At 38.4% G+C, this 21,423-nt stretch overlaps 1 long non-coding RNA gene across 1 annotated transcript in view; it reads right to left on the reverse strand.

Moving 5' to 3' along the window:
* The window catches only part of LOC129523780 (uncharacterized), a 37,104-nt gene extending 17,196 nt beyond the window's left edge, over window positions 1-19,908 (reverse strand). The window contains exon 1 of the long non-coding RNA XR_008667391.2: window positions 19,727-19,908. This is a non-coding gene — a long non-coding RNA (uncharacterized lncRNA). The remainder of the gene's footprint in view (window positions 1-19,726) is intronic.
* Between the last annotated feature and the right edge of the window lie 1,515 nt (window positions 19,909-21,423).

Genomic DNA, 21,423 nt, shown 5'->3' on the forward strand with positions numbered 1-21,423 from the left:
CCATAAGTAGTTGTGTATACGTTACCACTGTTTTTTGAATCCTGACTTTTTACTAGCAGTCTTGCAAAAATAGATCCAAATCAACAATTCATTTAATGATTATGTGATTTCCATGAGATTTTCTTTGAGGAAAACCATATTTTTATGATGCCTTTTGAAGAGCAACCATTTTTATATAAGAATAACTACAAAGATCATTCTTTAGCACTTGAAGATAATACCAAATGCTCTATTTATTATTCAAGATGCTTGTCTGATGGATTTTTATTTTATTTATGTGTAATCCAAGCAAACATGGTGTTCTTTATCATCTGTCCTACCAAGACTTCAGAGGTCCTTTTGTCTATAGAAAGCCCATATCTGTCTGTTTTATTAACTACTTTAACCCGTAAACTTGTAACAGCTTCAGAGAGGTTAAGAACTTTTTTTTGTTTTTTGTTTTTGTTTTTGTTTTACAATAGAAGTATCTAAAAGAAAACTGAGTAGATAAAAATATTTAACATAAATATTCTTGTAAACTTTCCATTTTAATTAAAGTTTCCACACAGTGAGCCCCTTTTAACACTGAACATATTCTGCTTTTCATTAAATGGTAAAGTCGAATAGAACTTCAGAGATCAGATAAATCCTAAAAATCCCTTAGGCAGAGCCAAATTAAAGCAAAATTTTACAGAAAGTGATTCCTCCCCACCCCACCGAAACATCCATTCCTCCTCCTCCTATATCCCCCAAGGTATACTTAATCCAAATCCCACACATATTTAATTTCAATTTTGTGGTGTAATTGCTCATAAAAATTTAGCTCAGTAGAGGTCAAAGCCTCTCCCTTCTTTTGTCAATGTGTGTTAACTTTGTATTACTTACAACAGAATAGCTCCCTTTTCCATAGACCTTCTATATCTTTAGTGAATTAACCTGCCGTGTAGTTCAAATCACGTATCTCTATATTGCCACAGCAAACAATCAGTGTTTAGAGATCAAGTCAAATGAATTTAAATACAAATAAATGAGAATAACGATACAGCATGATTAGAAATGAATGTTTTCCTTTGGATCATTTATTACCATCTTATCAGAAAATAGACCAAAGACCAAAGTGCTTATTTCAGTGGGAAGAAATGTGATGATCCAGTGAGTTGCTCCCTACAGAATCAATAGAAAGCAGATGTCTTATTCACATACCCCTGACAATCTTGCAGTAAGTGCTGGTGCCTAGAAACCCTGTTTGTAAGATCATATATAGCATGTCTGCATCTAAATGTGGATTTGTGTTACTGGCAATCATACATGAGGGATTGCTGCCCCACCCCCATTTCAACACTAGGTAAGCGGGATACATTTTGTCTATCATAACTCATTAGAGAGAGTCTTGTTATGTTGCCCAAGCCAGCTCAAGCAATACTCCTGCTTTAGCCTCCCAAGAGGCTGTGACTACAGGTAAATGCCACTGTGCCCAACTTGTTTATTGTAACTTTGAGTCCAAATAAACTTGCCCTGATTTATGCACAGTTTTAATGTTACTACCCCTAGCTTCTGTAATAAATATGCAACTCTAAGCTATTCTTATGCTTCCATGGAATATCTTACCTTGGTCAAATTAATTACTTCCCAACTTAATCACTGAGAAAACAGAAAAAATAGAGGGCCAAGATAAGAATGACATATGAAATAGACTGTTTTAATCATGAAGTTGACAGAATGAGCCCTACTGGTTTTCTAGATTAAGGCCTTATCTTTGTTACTGTGAGCAATCATTTTGGGAAACTGCCATCTAAAGTACATGGATGAAAGCAATATTTTATTACTTATATTAACTTTTACTTCTTATTAAAAATTAATCCATGTCAATTATAGAAAAATAAGAATATTACAGTTAAGCAAATACAAGAAAATACACAGTAATCTGTAATCCCACCAGTAGGAAATAACCATGATGAGTTAGCATTCTGATACACAGGCTTCTAGACATTACAAACTCCTTAACCTAAGGGCTTTGTGCTACTGTTTCCTCTGCTTAAGATGTTCCACAGATCTGCATGTGGCTTCTTAATTCAGGCCTCAATTCAAATGTCACCTCTGAGGATACGCCTTCCCTGACCAGCCCAGACGAAGCAAGCCCCAGCCCATCTTCCCAGTCATTTTCTAGCACATTACCCTATTTTGTCTTCTCTATATCCCTTAGCGGTACCTGCAATTCATTTGTTTGTGTTCATAGTATGTTTCTCTCCACTTCTGTCACCTGTTATCTCCAGAATCTATAACAGCATCAGGCACATTTTTGTTTTTCAGGAAATATTTGTTAGCCTGTTGACTGAAACTGACCATACCCATGAGCATTTTTTTTTCTGTCAGTAAATATTTTCCCAGAACATCTTTTGGTGGCTGTATCCAGTTGCTACATGTGTATAGGTATATGATGTCATAAATTATTCTTATGAGTCTACAATTATAGGACATTTTGGTGGTTTCCAGTTTTTACTATGCTAATTGTATAGTGATAAGTGTTTTAATAGCTACATGGGTACGCACATCCAGGATTATTTCCTTAGAAAAACTCCTAGAAGTAGGATGGCTGTATTATAGGGTATATACTTCTTAAGGCCTCTGACAATATGCATTAAATTATGCTGCAAAAATTTGAAACCCATTAATACTCCTATTGATGTAGGACAGTGATCAGTTATCACACCTTTGCCAATCCTTGAGTATTGTCATTTAAAAATCCTTGCCAGTGTTACTTTTCGTGTGAAAACTGAGTTGAAATGACAAACATTGCACGTGCCTGCTTGTGTCAGGCTAGCATGGAGGGAAAGTGATTAAAAGTATGTCTCTGTAGCAGGATGAGCCGCAGACAAAACCTCTCAGACACTGAATTGTAGAAGGAAGGGCTTTATTCAGCTGGCAGCATCGGCAAGCTACTGCCTTAAAATCTGAGCTCCCCGAATGCACAATTTCTGTCCCTTTTAAGGGCTCACAACACTAAAGATTTCACATGAAAGGGTCATGATTGATTTGAGCAAGCAAGGGGTACGTGACAGGTGCTGCATGCACCAGTGGTCAGAGAGAAACAGAACAGGGCAGGGAGTTTCACAGTGTTCTTCTATACAACGTCTGGGATCTATGAATAACATTGGTTTCTGGAGTCATGAGTTGATTTTTAACTACTAGGTTTAGGCCAGGCAGGCCCAGGTCCGGTTTGGGGCCTGCCGCGAGGCTGCCTGTCTTTGATTTTACTTCCTTGTTGTTTTTTCTTAAAACAGGTACTGAGTATAAAACAATATAACACAATATGAGAGGGTCTCTCTGTTCTCTCATCTCAAGATTGTTCTTCAGGGCCTTCATCATGACATGACTTTAACTGAGCACCCTCTCACTGGCAACTAGACCTCATCTTGTTATACATCTTTCTTTGTTCTAACACTGAAGCTGATTTGGCTCCAAATGAGCTGCCTTAAACTGTAAATATTATGCAATTCATTTAAGTCTAGTAATGTTCTAAACTTGGATCTCATTATTTTTTGTTAACATCTAAAAATTTTGCTAGCAGAAATACATCTCAGGCCAGAAACTAATTTGATTTGGCTAGGGTACAATCAGCTCTCTTTATCTGTGGGTTCTGTATTCATGGATTCAACTAACCACAGATACAAAATATTTGGAAAATAAAGTGGATGATGGTGTCTGTCCTGAATATGTGCAGATATTTTTCCTTGTCATTATGCCTTAAGCAATGTGGCATAACAATTATTTACATAGCATTTACATTGTATTCAGTATTATAAGTAATCTAGAGATGACTTAAAGAATACAGGAGGGGATGTGTAGGTTATATGCAGACATCATGCTGTTTATTTGAAAGATTTGAGCATCCTGGATTTTGGTATCCTTGGAGGGTGGGGTTTTAGGACCAATCCCCCAGAGAAACTGAGGGAATTATTGTTAAATATCTAAAACTCTTCATAAGAATTGCAAAAACACTTCATAAGAATTGCAAAAACAAAATGGGATAGATTGAGAGCCCTTCCTGTGTATATAGGGTGTTCACACATTCTTTTGCTCAGTAATTCATTGACTTGGTGAAAAAAAAAGCCAGCTGGTGCAATGGCTCACACCTGTAATCCCAGCACTTTGGGAGGCCAAGGCAGGCAGATTACCTGAGGTCAGGAGTTCTAGACCAGCCTGGCCAATATGGTGAAACCCCATCTCTACAAAAATACAAAAATTAGCTGGGCGTGATAGTGGGTGCCTGTTATTCCAGCTACTCGGGAGGCTGAGGCAGGAGAATTGCTTGAACCTGGGAGGCAGAGGTTGCAGTGAGCCGAGATCGGGCCATTGCCCTCCAGCCTGCATGACAGAGCAAGACTCTGTCTCAAAAAAAATAAGACCCTAGCATTGACTCATGGTAAAATGAATTGTGATATGAAGAACACCAAGAAATATCACAATTGATTCCTGAACCCAAATATACTCTTTAACCCTGAAAAATAAATCCCAGGCAGAAAAAAAAGTTTCACGGTAAGAATACTGGGCGATCTCAAGGTAGTTAGTGACAGACTGAATGTTTGTTTCTTGGAACAAAGTAAGCGCAGAGGGTTTGGAGGATGTCGTGGTACCCGGCAGAAGTGGAGCTAGAATCTGAGCTGGGTGGCAATATTTCAATAAGAGTTAAAACCTCATCTGTTCTTCTTTAGATAGTTGGTGGGCAGTCAAAATCTGAACAGACCCAATTGGCTTCAGAAATAGTCAACATTTATTTAGATTTAGACCTTCCCTCATGGATTCCAAACAGGCTTTTCTGGTTTTGTCCCTTCAAGTATCCTGTGTTCCAACCAATCCAGGTCACTTAGTGGTTGTTCCTTTCCCACTGTTACCTTTGTGTTCATTGTTTTTCAGTCTTAAAAGTGTAAATCTTACCAAGTACTTAATGCCACCTTCAAAATACAATTCAGTCAGGCTTTAGCCAAATGCTGCCTTCCCTGTTAAGTGTCTTTTCTGTCCTCTGCTAGATCAATTCCCTCCTTTCTTTGTGGTAATACTTAACACATTCTGCCCTAAACAATAGTTACTGCTGTTCTTAACTTCAGTCCTCATTTGAATTTGAAACTTCCTAAGGACAGATAACATGACCTACATTTTAAAAATAATTATTCCAATAATTTCCCCTCTTTTAAACTATCATATACTTGTTACAAAATGTTATAAGCATAAAGTCGATTGTCCATTTTTCCACCAAGTAAAGACGGCTATTTCTTTGTGAAATGTTTAATTTCAACCTTTTTCATGCATATTTTTGTCATTGTGCTCTTGCCAAATATAAGCTTCTGTACAATAAGAGCTAATATTAAATGCTGATATGAACCAGATACTGCTTTAAGTTCATTCATATGTTAATTAAATGTCTTCACTGGAACCATATGAGGTGGTTAGCATTTTTATCCCCCTTTACAGATGTAAGAAATGGCCCAGAGAGGTTATGTCATTTGTCCAAGGACATACAGCTAATATATGGGGATTTGCAAAATGGCAAGCTGGCCCCAAAGGTACCACTGTTTTCTAAAAGATTCAAATATCTTTTTCAGTGGAAACCAAATGTTCCATCATGTTGGTGTATGGTAATTTACTTAACCATTTTCTGATCTAACATTTAATTTGTCATTTAAAATGACACTGTCATTATCATTTTAATGTCCCAAACTTTCTAAAAGATAAAGTAACAATCCAAGTGAATTATTGGGTCAAAAGATATTATTTGAAGGTCTATGATGCATATCACCAAATTGTTTTCCAAAAGAGTTTTAAAAATCGTGGTTCCTAGAGTAGTTCATGAGAGAGTATTGTAGTGACCACATATTACGAACAATGAAAATTTTTTTAATTTTTTTATGGTTAATTTCATAGGTAAACTTATTGTCATAATATGAATTGATAAAAAACTTAGACAAATTGCATTGAACAGAGTTTAATGTAGCAAAGAATTATTCATGAATTGGGCAGCCCCCAACCAGAATAGGTTCAGAGAGGCTCCAGCATAGCTATGCGATGGAAGATTTATGGACAGAAAAAGGAACGTGACACACAGAAAGTGGAAGTGAGATATAGAAATAGACGACTGGTTAAAACCCAGTGTTTGCCTTATTTGAACACAGTTTGAATAGTTGCCACCTTTGATTGGCCACTTTGATTCACTTAGTTAGTGGATTATAACTAAGTTATAGTTCACTGTGTATGGAGAAACCTTAGGCTGAACTAAGAATATGTAAAGATGCAGCTTTAGGCTAAACTTAACAGTATCTCTTCCATTTCTAGTGGAGATACATAATTTTATGCAAATTGCTTTTTTGTGTCTTTCTTTTGCAACAGTTCATTTCAACTCTTTGCCCATTAATTTATTGAACATGTTAGTGTTTTTTTCTATCAGCTTGAATAAACAGCTCTGTAATAGAGGTAATAAAATATGCCTGTTGGAATTACTACAGATTATATCTGTGTTTGGTAATTTGGCTACCTATTTCAGTTATTTCCAGAAATATAAATGTTTAAGAATTTTATCTTTTGATTATTCAATTATAATTTATTCTACCTCTTTTAAATCTATGAAGCCCTTCTTCAAAGAGTTACCAAATATTCATTTCTAGTTTCTTTTAATTCTAAAGTAGATAAAGCTGTTTTTTAACAACAAATTCTTACTCTACCTGTAACTGATATACGGATTTGGCAGTATAATTAGGAGAAAAATCAAAATTTTCAAAACATATATGTTTTCTCCAAATACATAATCAGTTAACACCAGTGGTTCTTAGTCACGTATGTGCATTTTGGAAGGTTCAATGCAGAGCCTTACAAAATCCAGGCACAGCATGAAAGATCATTACACTTTGCCTGAGACTTTGGTTTTATGCTATTGGCTGTGATTTGAGGAAACTAAAGTCCTTGGCACAAAAAGTTGTTGGTGCTGGTGCATGGATTTTTATTCATCTCAAATAAAGTGAAGGGACTTTGAAATTTGGGTTTTCCATTTCTTCCAAGACTGTTTAATGAAAGATTTCTCTTTAAGAAGTGATGTAAAATGCCTAAGGAAAGATTTGGATGTTTCTACAAGAAAAAAAGTATATGGTATCACGGGCAGAGGATTTGTTGTTCTCCTTTTGTTGTTATGCTGCAGCAAATAAATATTTAAATGACAACACAGCTCAGTCATGGTGGCCTCAACATTGATGCAAAACAAGGAAAAACTTACAAAAGCTATGTAACTTACAAACCAAAACATCAAACGATTTTGTGCATATTAAATTGTCAGAGATATATTTCTGTAATCTTGAGGCCGTTTTTTTTTTTAAATTTTACTTCTGGTATACATGTGCAGAATGTGCAGGTTTCTAACGTGGGTATACATGTGCCATGGTGGTTTGCTACACCTATCAACCCATCATCTAGGTTTTAAGCCCTGCATGCATTAGGTATTTGTCCTAATGCTCTCCCTCTCCTTGCCCCCCACCCCCCGACAGGCCCCGGTATGTGATGTTCCCCTCCCTGTGTCCATGTGTTCTCATTGTTCAACTCCCACTTATGAGTGACAACATGCAGTTTTTGGTTTCTGTTCCTGGGTTAGTTTGCTGAGGATGATGGTTTCCAGCTTCATCCATGTCCCTGCAAAGTACATGAACTCATTCTTTTTTACGGTTTCACAGCATTCCATGGTGTGTATGTGCCACATTTTCTTTATCTAGTCTATCATTGGTGAGCATTTGGGTTGGTTCCAAGTCTTGCCATTGTAAATAGTGCTGCAGTAAACATATGTGTGCATGTGTCTTTATAGTAGAATGATTTATAATTCTTTTGGTATATACCCAGGAATGGGATTGCTGGGTCAAATGGTATTTCTGGTTCTAGATCCTTGAGGAATCACCACGCTGTCTTCCACAATGATTGAAGTAATTTACACTCCCACCAAGAGTGTAAAAGCATTCCTATTTCTCCACAGCCTCACCAGCATCTGTTGTTTCCTGACTTTTTGATGATCGCTATTGTAATTGGCGTGAGATGGTATCTCATTGTGGTTTTGATTTGCATTTCTTCAGTGGCCAGTGATGAGATTTCTTTTTTCATATGTTTGTTGGCTACATAAATGTCTTCTTTTGAGAAGTGTCTGTTCATATCTTTCTCCCACTTTTTGATGGAGTTGTTGTTTTTCTTGTAAATTTAAGTTCCTTGCAGATGCTGGATGTTAGACCTTTGTCAGATGGGTAGCTTGCAAAAATTTTCTCCCATTCTGTAGGTTGCCTGTTCACTCTGACAGTTTCTTTTGCTGTGCAGAAGCTCTTTAGTTTAATTAGATTTCATTTGTCAATTTGGCTTTGGTTGCAATTGCTTTTGGTGTTTTAGTCATGAAATCTTTGCCCATGCCTATGTCCTAAATGGTATTACCTAGGTTTCCTTCTAGGGTTTTTATGATTTTAGAAAACATCAAACATTTTAAATATTTATACTGAAGTTGAACAATACTTTATTTGGAATATAGTAGAAATTTTAAATCTCCTAATATGGCTAGTTTACATATAAGCATTATGAATGTTTGTGGAAATGTATGTAATACATACTTGTATGGCATATTTGTTATATGTGACTATTAAGCAATGAGACCATATTTAAATACTTTGAGAAATAATTGCATCAGCTCATAGTGACTACTTTGAAGGCAAAACATTCATTTGTATATACAAGTTCTAAAATCTTTAATAAAATATCATTTTATATAAATGTCATATATGCATAAAAACTACTGATCAATAATGTTAGCCCTTAAGTATTTCTATCAGATCTCCCGCATATATTCTGCCCAAATTCTTTTATTGTAAATAATAATATAAGGCAAAACATTTGTCAGCCATGGATTAATATTTCTGGGTAAACAAATGAAGGAAAACCTCACTCCTCATAAGACAAAAATGAAAAAATAACACCCAAACAAACTAAGTCTGAAGCTGAAATTGTACGTAAAATCCTATGAATAGAGAATAGATTTATGGTGACTCTCTAAATGAAAATTTTAAACTGAATACCCTGACATAGCTGATTACTTTTAATATTAGAGAATATTGCAAATCCTTTTGGAAACGCTGCCATATAAAACATACTCTAACATGCACACATCTAACACCTACACAAATACACAGGGACTGTGTACTTAGAAGTACAGCAGATGAAAACTAACTTAGGTGTGAAATTTGCTGAATGACTTCCAATCTGAAGTCTTTGTCAAAGAAAGTTCTCAGTGGTAGAAAAATAAAGGCCTTTAATTTCTTGGTAGAACTTTTAATTTGGAACACAAGTGTATCATTCTCATAGCAAATATGATTGACTGTGGCTCATCCTCTGTATGTGCCCTTGCTTCCCTTTTCTATAATCAGGGTTGATTTTTGAGGAAATCTGTAACTTAAAATGGTCCAAACTTTATTTCCTCTAAAGACTTGCTCTGACTTAGAGTTGATTTAGGACTGGAAGTGCATAATTGGGCTCATTGTTTCCTGCTCCCATGCTGTATTAAGAAAAAATTTAATGTATCCTGCAAGGATTAGCATAATTTTTTGAAAGCTGGACCTTTGCTTCTGAAGCTTAAATTCTATTGTCTATTTTTCTATTCAGATTTTATGCAAGTTGCTTTTTATTTTGGAAGTCTTGCGATTCTCAAGTCAACTTGTTTCTTTGTTTACTATAGTGTCTGCTGTATAAAGTAGAATACACATTCCATGTGACCAAAGTCTCTGTCTTAGCTACTTCCATATTTCCAGTGCTTGTCATGTAAATATTTAATGAAGAAAAACATACTTTTATTTCAGTGATGTAATACTTTGCAGAATATTTTTTGTGGGTTGTCCCATCCCTGTCACCCAGCCTTCTCATGATCACTATCTGAATTTTTTACTTGAGAGTACTGAACACAATTCTTCTTTCCTAGACCTCAGTTCCTCCTCACCCCGACAAGTGAGCCCCAAAGTATGGTTGGGTGAACCCTGGGGAGGAGGGGTGTTCTGAGATCCCATCAGGAAGTTAATGATGTCAAAATTATTGTCATAACAATACCAACATGCTCTGTGCCTTTTTCACTTGTTCTCTCACAAGTGTGTAGTGGAGCTTTCCAGAGGCTAACAGGTGATATCAGTGCTCTAACCGCTAAAAGAACCAGGTGCTTGTGTACTTTTGTGTTTAAAAAATGTCTCTGTTTTAATATGGTCAGTGTCAATAACTGTGATCCACATAAGCCTTTGAGATCCTCTCTGGATCTCACACATGACAATTATGCATGGTTTTTACGGGACACAAGCTCAGTGTTCCAAAGAAATAACTTACAGGTGGACTTTTAGAAATGCCATTCATAAACAGTGGATCTGTTGTTTGTGTACAAAATAAGATGTTAAATTAAAACTATTCTCTTGCCAAATTTCAGCAGAGGCCCCTAAAACCAATAAGTGCCAAGAAACCTAAGATTCGAAATGGGAGAGTAATACTATCTATTCAGGACATCCTAAATTGTGCAACTGATAGTCCATATCCAGATGATATAACATATTCTTGCATGGAAATCAAGGTAATAGGTATTCATTTGAAGCAAGTAGTAAATGTGTTATGTATTTCTCCAAGGGGGATGGGAAAGGAGTCTTTTTATTCATCTCAAATCAAGTGAGGGAACTTTGAAAGAAGACTTGGAGAACTTGTCATGTTTCTGCTGGCATGTGGAATTAGGGGACAGTCTAAAAATAGTCCAGCGTTTTGAGAAGGCAAACTGAAGAGAAAAAGGGCAGTCCTTCAACAACAGCAAATACAAGATGCATGCTTTTCGTCGGCTGGATAGGGAGCTGGCTACAAACACTCTTGAAAAGGAAAAGGGCTTCTGGCTGTGAGCACAGCAAACATTCGTTACTGAAGCTGAGGGGGCTCTCTAGGCAAATGCAGTGGGAGGTCTGGGAGGTAAAGTAGGTAGAGAATCTAAGGAACTGTCAGAAGTGTCCTGCAAGAGAGAGTCAGCTTTGTCATCTGCCATGACTAGCGGGTACCAGTGCCCTGTTAACTGTGCCAATCAAATAAGACTCGCCTTCATTTACTGCTTCTTCCTGTCCTCCTTTGTCAACCAGAAAATGCAGCTAGGAAGTAAGAGAGGAGGTGGTCCCAGGGAGAGAAGGAGCTAACCCCTCCTCCTTTCCCCACTGCAAGATCCCCAGCCTGAGGAAAAATATAAGTTGTAAGTTGGATGACAGCTTTGAGTTTTGATATTACAGTGGACAAGGCTTTTTAATACCTGGAAAAGGAGAGTCCTTATTTAATACACACATAAGCTGTGAGATCTACCCCAAGATTCTCTCTAAAAGTGGGAGGATGGAGTCTACAGTATAGATTAAAAGAGATAGAAGTAAAACGAAAAAAAAAAATTTCATCTTCCTCTAGGACATAGGGAAGGCATCTTGGTCATGTATTCAAGTAGAATTGCTGAAGACATGTTAACTCCTGCTAAATGTATTTCAGCTTTCTTGTCCAGATTTTCATGACCCCGAACCTCTTTTCAGCATTGCTTCTCTTGAAACACGTGCTCATCTCTTTTTTCAACCAAATAAAACTCTTTGCTACCCCTACCCCCAACCTCTCCCACTCTTCTGTACACCTGTGTATATATATGATTTCCTCTTTCTCAGATTTTCCTATTTCTGCTAGTTGAAATCCCTTGTGACTTTCAAGTTCACTTCAAAAGCTCTTTTATAAAGCTTGTAAGAGAGAAACAGCTGGGATGGCAAATCCTAAAATCCTTTATGAGCTGCCAGTGGCAGATGACACCTCCTCTGCCGGATTTATTTTTGTGGGATTCACTGAAAAAAAAAGAAAAGATAGGCTCCTGATTTCTAGATAGAGATTAGTAACAAATCCTAAGCTCCCTCCTGCTCTGGCACACAGAGATGGGGCCATTTGTACTTTATGCACTAAACTTACCCCTTTATTACAATACCAGGTTTAAGAAGTGCCCCGTTTCCAAAGGGCCCCAAATGGATGCTGCTTCAGAACACGGGACACTCCCATAAAAACTCCATCAGCCAAATGATATGGAAGAGAGCACCACAAAGAGGAAATTTTTAACTCCTCCATCTTCCCATGGAAAGAATCTCCATTCATTGTTATAGCATCTTAAATATGCATATTTGAGGACTGAATTTTCTCCATTCTATACTCATTATATTCTTCTGTCTTTGGATAGGTGGTTTTATTCAGATTTTGATATTGGTTGTGATCATGGGAATAGCTCTCCTGCAGAGATTAAAAAGTGACACTAGCAAAGCCTTCCCTGACCCACTACAGTGTTAGCCCATTTTGCATTACTATAAAAGAACACTGAGACTGGGTAATTTATAAAGAAAAGAGGTTTATTTGGTTCGTGATTCTGCAGGGCAAGCAGATGCACGATCCCGGCATCTGCTTGGCTTCTGGTGCAGCCTCAGGAAGCTTTTATTCACAGCAGAAGGTGAAGGGGGAGCAGATGTGTCACAGGTGAGACAGGAAGCAAGACAAAGGGAAAGAGAGCCAGATTCTTTTTAACAACCAGCTCTCATATGAACTAACAGAGTGAGAAACTCTCATTACCACGGAGAGGGCACCAAGCCATTCATTAGGGATTTGCCCCCATGACCCAAACACCTCATGCGAGGCCCCACCTCCAACATGGGGGATCACATTTCAACATGAGATTTGGAGGGGACAAACATCCAAACTATACTAACTACCTGGAGCACAGAAATATTTTATCTCTGATAGCACTTATATTATTTTTCCTTATAGAATTGTTATGGCTATATGCCTACATGGGAAGACCATGAGGACATAAATTCTTCAAAGACAGAGTCTCTCTTGTCTGTCTTACTAATATTTGTATCCTCTGTTAGAAGGCAGCACATAGGAGATATTCACTAAGTATCAATGTTCATATAATTAAAATGCTGCTATATTACAATTCATCTTGAATATAACTTGGGATAAAATATGACTTTCTTGAACTACATTCCAGAGGTTCATTTTTTGGTGTCTCAGGGACCCTTCTCTATAAAATAATCTCCTTTTAAGACTCTTAATATATGGACCCTAAAAAAGTTACAGTAGGACTCAATGCATCAAGTTGCTTATCACTTCATTATACATAGTTCTTAGAAAGTCTGTTATCCATTGTGCAAGTTATTGTGAAAGTACATGGGCCAGCTTTGTTCTACAACTCTTATGCCAAGTTCAAAACCACAATATCTCAGCAGCTTTATTTTTCTTACAAAACACCATAAGTTATTACACTATATTATGCATTGCATACTTGCCAAAGCATTTCAGCCAGACTTTTTTGTTACATAAGCACAAAAGCATCCAACACTAATAAACTTCTATTTTTCTTTCTACTTTTATGTAAATTCAAAGAACCAATGCATGTTTCTTATGCCTTTTGGGTAAAAATTAAACAATCACTAACACTTAAAAAGTATTGTTCTAAACCCAAATTGTGAGATATACTCCTCAACTGACTAAACTTTTTTCTTACAGGTATAGTTTACTTGGTATTACAGAAGTTTGGTAACAGTTTTTCTTGGTAATATATCTGAAATGGTTGGCTTTATGGATCCTCTGCAATGACCATTGGTTTTTCTTTTTGCTTGCTTGTTTTCCTAAATGCAGGATATTTAAGTGAGTGTCTTGCTTTTTATTTTGTTTGCCCAGTGTATTTATTTCCATGCTGCTGCTGATAAAGATATATCCAAAACTGGGCAATTTACAAAAGAGAAGTTTAATGGACTCATAGTTCCATGTGGCTGGGGAGGCCTCACAATCATGGCAGACAAGAGAAGAGAACTCGTGCAGGGAAACTCCCCTTTATAAAACCATCAGATCTTGTGAAACTTACTCACTATCACAAGAACAGCACAGGAAAGAAGTGCCCCCATGATTCAATTATGTCCCACCAGGTCCCTCCCACAACGTGTGGGAATTGTGGGAGTTACAATTCAAGATGAGATTTGGTTGGGGACACAGACAAACCATATCATTCCTCCCCTGGCTCCTCCCAAATCTCATGTCCTCACATTTCAAAACCAATCATGCCTTCCCAACAGTCCCCCAAAGTCTCAGCTCATTTCAACATTAACTCAAAAGTCCAAGTCCAAAATCTCATCTGAGACAAGGCAAGTCCCTTCTGCCTATGAGCCAGTAAAATCAAAAGCAAGTTAGTTACTTGCTAGATGAAATGGGGGTACAGGCATTGGATAAATACATCCATTCCAAATGGGAGAAATTGGCCAAAATGAAGGGGCTAAAAACCCCATGCAAGTCTGAAATCCAGCAGGGCAGTCAAATTTTAAAGCTCCAAAATGATTTCCTTTGACTCCATGTCTCACATCCAGGTCATGCTGATGCAAGAAGTAGGTTCCCATGGTCTTGGGCAGCTCTACCCCTGTGGCTTTGCAGGGTACAGTCTCCCTCCTGGCTGCTTTCATGGGCTGGCATTGAGTGTCTGTGGCTTTTCCAGGTGCACAGGACAAGCTGTCCATGGATCCACCATTCTGGGGTCTGAAGGATAGTGGCCCTCTTCTCACAGCTCCACTAGGTAGGGATACATACACTCCAGTGGGGACTGTGTATAGGGGCACCCCCCAACATTTCCCTTCTGCACTGCCCTAGAATAGGTTGTTCATGAGGGCCCTGCCCCTGCAGCAAACTTCTTCTGCCTGGACATCCAGGCATTTCCACACATTTTCTGAAATCTAGACGGAAGTTCCCAAACCTCAGTTCTTGACTTCTGTGCACCTGCAGGTTCAACACCACATGGAAGCTGCCAAGGCTTGGGACTTGCACCCTCTGAAGCCATGACCCGAGCTATGCTTTGGCCCCTTGTAGTCATGGCTGGAGTGGCTGGGATGCAGGGCACCAAGTCCCCAGGCTGCACACAGCATGAGGACCCTAGCCTGGCCCAGGAAACCATTTTTTCCTCCTAGGCCTCTGGGCCTGTGATGTGAGGGGCTACCACAAAGGTTTCTGACATGCCCTGGAGACATTTTCCCTATTGTCTTGGCGATTAATGTTCAACTTCTTGTTACTTATGCAAATTTCTGTAGCCAGCTTGAATTTCTCCTCAGAAAATGGGATTTTCTTTTCTATCACATTGTCAGGCTGCAAATTTTCCAAACTTTGTGCTCTGTTTCCCTTTTAAAACTGAATGCATTTTACAGCACCCAAGTCACCTCTTGAATGCTTTGCTGCTTAGAAATTTCTTCCTCCAGCTACCCTAAAGCATCTCTCTCAAAGTTCCACAGATCTCTAGGGCAGGGGCAAAATGCCCCTAAAACATAACAAGAGTCACCTTTGTTCCAGTTCTCAATGAGTTCCTCATCTCCATCTGAGACCACCTCAGCCTGGATGGCTTTGTCCGTAACATTATTAGCATTTTGGTCAAAGCCATTCAACAAGTCTCTAGGGAGTTTCAAACATTCCCACATTTTCCTGTCTTCTTGTGAGCCCTCCAAACTGTTCCAACCTCTGCCTGTTACCCAGTTCCAAAGTCACTTCCACATTTTCTGGTATCTTTTCAGCTGCATCTCACTCTACTGGTACCAATTTACTGTATTAGTACATTTTCACACTGCTGATAAAGACATACCCAAGGCTGGGCAATCTACAAAAGAAAGTTTTAATTGACTCCCAGTTCCACATGGGGGGAGTCACATGTGGCAGGCCTCACAATCATGGCAGAAGGTGAAAGGCATGTCTCACATGGCAGCAGACAAGAGAAGATAACTTGTGCAGGGGAACTCCTCTTTAAAAAACCATCAGATCTTGTGAGACTTGTTCACTATCATGAGAATAGCATGAGAAAGACTTGCTCCCATGATTCAATTAGTTCCCACTGGGTCCCTCCCACAACATGTGGTAATTGTGGGAGCTACAATTCAAGATGAGATTTGGGTGAGGACACAGCCAAACCATATCACCCAGCTACAAGTTTAAACCTATGTGTCTGAATTTTAAAAGTTGAAATGTATACACATATACATATTGAACAATAATTCAGGAATTTTTCTGAAGCATCTAAAGAAAGATAATGAAAGTTTTCTATCAATAAATGTAGCTTTATAAGCAGTGGTCCAAATCTTGCTTAAAGATTCTTTACAAATTTCTCTAAGGTTTATATACTTTATAAGTCCATTGTATCCACATCTTTATAACTAAGCACTAATTTCTTTTTTAAGATTTACACATCAGTCTGAAAATTAGGCTTACCACAAGAAAATAACCAAGGGCTAAGGAACTACTAACAGCAAGAGAGTTAACAATACAGAAGCTACTTACTGAGAGACAAGAAGACAGTATTAAGGAAAGAAAAGCCATTCAGAGGAATGGATCTGTAGCACTTCAAGAGTTATTTTTCATTTCCCCAAATCTCAGAAACATTTGCAGTCTTGCAAAAAAAATGTAATTTCTGTGAATAAATATGGCAATTGAAATATGTAAAATGATCTGACTCAAATTTTTCCATGAAATGATGGAAACATTCTCCAAGATTCTTCAGAGCCATATTAAGTGACAGATGTTCTTTTCTGTGCCCTAGTAAGTAGCAGCCATCACCAGAGTGACCATTTTGAAATATGACATTTTAAAAGTGACTACTTTGCAGAGTGTCTAAAGCTAACGGCAAGGTCAATATGACACCAAAAGAACTAGTGAGAAATGAAGAATTTGTCTAATCTGCTCCTTCCTCTGTAGGACAAAAACCTCCAATTTGACTGGTATGTTTTCTACTTGCACATGATCAGAAAGAGTTGAGGAGACAACCTGGGAGCCCAAGTGGTCATTACGGAATAATAAGGTCTGGGTTTTAATGTTTGGGCTGACCGTGCCCATGCCCATTGTATCTCATATAATCACCATGATGAGACTGACCAAAATTTAGGGTTGGAATTCTTCTGGAAAAATCACATTGTTGAAGGTACCTCCTTAGTTAACTGGCTGTTTTTCTATGTTATGGGTATACCTACAGATTAGTTGGGAGTGTCCTATTGCCTCACTTCATTGCAAAATTCACTATGGCTTCCAAGTTGTTTGTGTTTCCTCCTCACTAGAGGAAACAGGTGAAAACAGTGGAGAGTTTAAAGTCTCACACACACCCTAGTGCCAAATGATGGGCCGGAGTCTGAATAAACATAAGAAAATAAATCAGATACTGTTCCTGCATTATTTTAACTTATATTCTAGCATATGAGACTGGATTTAAGCAAGTAAATACATAAACACATACTTATAAGTTAGGACAAGTGTTGTAAAGGAGAACAAGGTGTCAAGAGAGGACAGTATTGAGAGATTCACTTTAATTTTTTTATTTTTATTAACTTTTTTTGAGATAGAGTCTCACTCTGTCACCCAGGCTGGAGTGCAGTGGCGTGATCTCAGCTCACTGCAACCTCCGCCTCCTGGGTTCAAGTGATTCTCCTGCCTCAGCTTTCTAAGTAGCTGGGACTACAGGCACACGCCACCACACCCAGATAATTTTTGTATTTTTGTTAGAGACGGGGTTTTGCCATGTTGGCCAGGCTGGTCTAGGACTCCTGGCCTCAAGAGACCCCCCCCTCAGCCTCCCAAAGTGCTGGGATTACAGTTGTGAGCCACCGTGTCTGGCCAAGAGACTCATTTTAAATTGAATAGTCAGGAATGGCATTTCTGAGGAAAAAAGGAAAACTAGAAAAATGAGAAAAACTAAAAAAAAAAAAAAAAAAAAAAGCCAGCCATAAAAACATGTCAGGTTAACAAAAGGTCTGGAAGCAGAAAAAAGCTTAGCCTACGGAGGAAACACAAGGAAACATAGTCGCAGGAGATGGGGGGCAAAGGGTCGGGTAGAATAACATGAACTAATGAGGTGAATAGGGCAAATCATGACACACCTTGAAGGCCACAGTAAAGAATTTCTTTTTTCCTGCAAAAAACTGCAAACCAAGGAGAGCATGGGATAGGCAAGATACAATTTATATTTTTTAAGAAAATACTCTGGCTGTTGAGTGGTATAGAGTGGAGGCAGGGAGATGGAGTAAAAGCTGGAAGATATCTGTGCATGAGAATGTGTGTGCACGCATATGTGGATGTGACATGTATTTTCCGTATTCAGGATGTTAAAACACTCCCCAAGCCCTTAAACCAAACGTTTTTGTGTTTGAGCATTATAAATGTCAAATAATCATGTCAAAAAGTACTTAGAAGAGAGGAAAGTGGGACAAAAGAACTTTAGGGGTTAGGCTCCAGGGACTTCTTCATTCACCAAGAACTGTAATTTCCTCATTACCAGAGTAAGCTGACTTTCACATATTATTTGAACTTGTCTGTCATGTCCTTAACATACTTAGATATCCAATTCTATTTTTGTTTTTCTGTTTTTTTGAGATGGAGTTTTGCCCTTGTTGTCCAGGCTGGAGTGCAACGGTACAATCTCGGCTCACTGCAACCTCTGCCTCCTGAGCTCAAGCAATTCTCCTGCCTCAGCCTCCCAAGTAGCTGGGATTACAGGTGTGTGCCACCATGCCCAGCTAATTTTGTATTTTTAGTAGACATGAGGTTTCACTGTGTTGCTCAGGCTGGTTTTGAACTCCTGACCTCAAGTGATCCACCTTCCTCAGCCTCCCAAAGTGTTGGGATTACAGGCATGAGCCACCACGTCCAGCCTAGATATCCAACTCTTCATTTCCTCTCAATATGTTTTCCAAAGGGGAATGCACATGGCATGTAGGTCAGTCATATTTTCCTCTATATTGGTTTGTTTCTTGGGTCAACGTTTGGCATTCTTGCTTTTCCTGGGTAAAACAGGTTGCGTCACCATTTCATCCCATTACTTGCTGCCGGGTAATCCTGTTAATAATATGTGTAGGAATATTTTTGGAAAGGCAGTTGTTCAAAGTACAGTTTTTATCCCTGTTGTGGCGTCCATTGAGAGACTTTCCAGAACTTCACATTCTTGGGCAGCCAGAACTGCTAGAAGTAGTTTATAATTTGGAAGTTATCTCTAGTGTTGTTTAAGGCTTTAGAGTATTAAGAAGAATACTGACAAAAGAAAAAATGTTTCATAATATCTGACTGTGTATGTAACTGAGTGTGTATGTTTATATTTATAATGATATACAGTTGACCCTTGAACAACAGCGGTGGGGGAACTAGGGGGACCAACCCTCTAAGCAGTCAAAAATCCATATATAACTGGTTTTTGTTTTTTTAAGGACAGTGTCTCGCTCTGTCGCCCAGGCTGGAGTGCATTGGTGCCATCTCGGCTCCCTGCAACCTCGGTTCCCGGGCTCAAGCCATCCTCCCACTTTAGCCCCTCAAGTAGCTGGGACCAGACGTGTACCAACACGCCTGGCTAATTTTTGTTTTTTGTAGAGAGGGGGCTTCACCATGTTGCCCAGGCTGGTCTTGAACTCCTGAGCTCAAGTGATCCTTCCAACTCAGCCTCCCAAAGTGCTGAGATTACAGGAATGAGCCACCATGCCTGACCCCACATATAAATTTTGACTCCTCAAAACCTTAACTACCAATAGCCTACTGTTGACTCCTTACCAATAATGTAAATAGTCAATTAACACATATTTTGTCTGTTATATGTATTATAAACTGTATTCTTACAGTTATAATAAGCTAGAGAAAAGAAAACATTAAGAATATAAGGAGGAGAAAATATATTTACCATTCACTAAATGGAAGTGGATCATCATAAAGGTCTTCATGCTCTTCATCTTCATGTTGAGTAGGCTGAGGAGGAAGAAGAGGAGGGGTTGGTCTTATTGTCTCCGGAGTGGCAAAGATGGAAGAAAACCTACTTATAAGTGGACTCAAACAGTTCCAACCATGTTGGATAAGGGTCAGCTGTGTGTGTGTGTGTGTGTGTGTGTGTGTGTGTGTGTGTGTATTTGTGTATGCATTTATATATCATTGTGGGGAGGGCAGAGTAGAAGTTGGAGAGTGTGTGTGTGTGCACATGTGTGTATGTATATATGTATGCATTCGTGAATGGAAAGAAAACTAGTTACTTTGAAATCTAAAAAAGGAAACACCTTTTTTTTTCACATATTCATCATTTTCTAAGCCCCCTGGAAGAACATATTGTTTTCAAAATCCACCTGCAGGCATCCAAAAGCCAAATTTTGAAGCTGCAAAAAGAGAAACTGAAAAATAGAACTCCTTGCGTCTCTTTGAACCATTTCCTTGTATCTTGAGGGTAACTAATAGACATTTCACAACACGTGACTTTCAAAGATGATGAATGACAGGGAGGCTCGGTGTCACACTCCAGATTGTCTTCTGGATCTCTTAGATTTGGGAAAAGATGAGAATAAGCAAACCTTTTAACATAAAATCTTCCTATTTAATTAGAAGGGTGTATGGAATAGTCTTAAGGTAAAAGGAAACATTTTCAACTTCTAATTCCTTTCTGGACATATCTTTTTAGGAGGAAGTTCTAGTGATGAGATCAAAGTATCACTTTTCCCCCAGAGGACAGTAATATCACTTACCCTGTGAAAAACTAGTCCAGTCCATTTAAAGACAGGATTTTAGGATATATTATTCATGACTGTGCTTTTAAAAACCTAAGTGTGAGTTTTATAACTCTAAATTCAAAATTGTCTCTATGGTTTCATTTTTAGGAGTTCTGCACATAAGCTGAGCAGATCCTTTGAGTCAAAGCCTAAAATCTTAGACTTAGAGGTCAGGCGCCTTCCATTTGAACCCTGGCATAGGCACGTATTTGCTGTAGGACTGGCCAGACTGTCAAATCTGTGTCTCAGTGTCCTCAGTCTTTAAATGGGGATAAAAATAGCACCAGACTCAGATTGTAGAAGGATTAATCAAATTACCTCATGCATAACACTTAGCACAATTCCTTCTACATTATAATCACTTAATAAATATGAGTATAATAACAACTAAAGTAACAAATTATGTTGAAATAAATTATTTAACTCAGTACAGGCAGGGCCTAAAATGTTGACGTGACTTTCAAGTGTCTTGAGTTCTTAAGGAGAATGTAATCCCACTGCGATGGGACTGAGCCATAAACAGGCAGAGCCTTTGGTACTCCTTTAGAGCCCACCTCAGTATCCTACAGCAATCGAAGAGACAGTACAATACCCACAAACAGCAACTGAAAGCAATTTAAATCTCTAATGAGGTGTCCTGAAAAATTCTAGAGGAACATTCTACTTCTGATGCAGAGAAATACTTCCTAAAATCTTCTTTCCCTGAGACTCCTATAATTGTCTCACCAGAAAAGGAGTTGCCTTCCCTTTCCTCAGTTTGACTCAAGCTCACTCTTAGTGCAGCCCACATTGGCTTCTGTCCTCTTTCTCTTTGCACAGAAGCAGCTCTTCTGTTTATTTCCTGACC

Source organism: Gorilla gorilla, chromosome 6 (assembly GCF_029281585.2).
Source record: "Gorilla gorilla gorilla isolate KB3781 chromosome 6, NHGRI_mGorGor1-v2.1_pri, whole genome shotgun sequence".
NCBI lineage: Eukaryota > Metazoa > Chordata > Mammalia > Primates > Hominidae > Gorilla > Gorilla gorilla.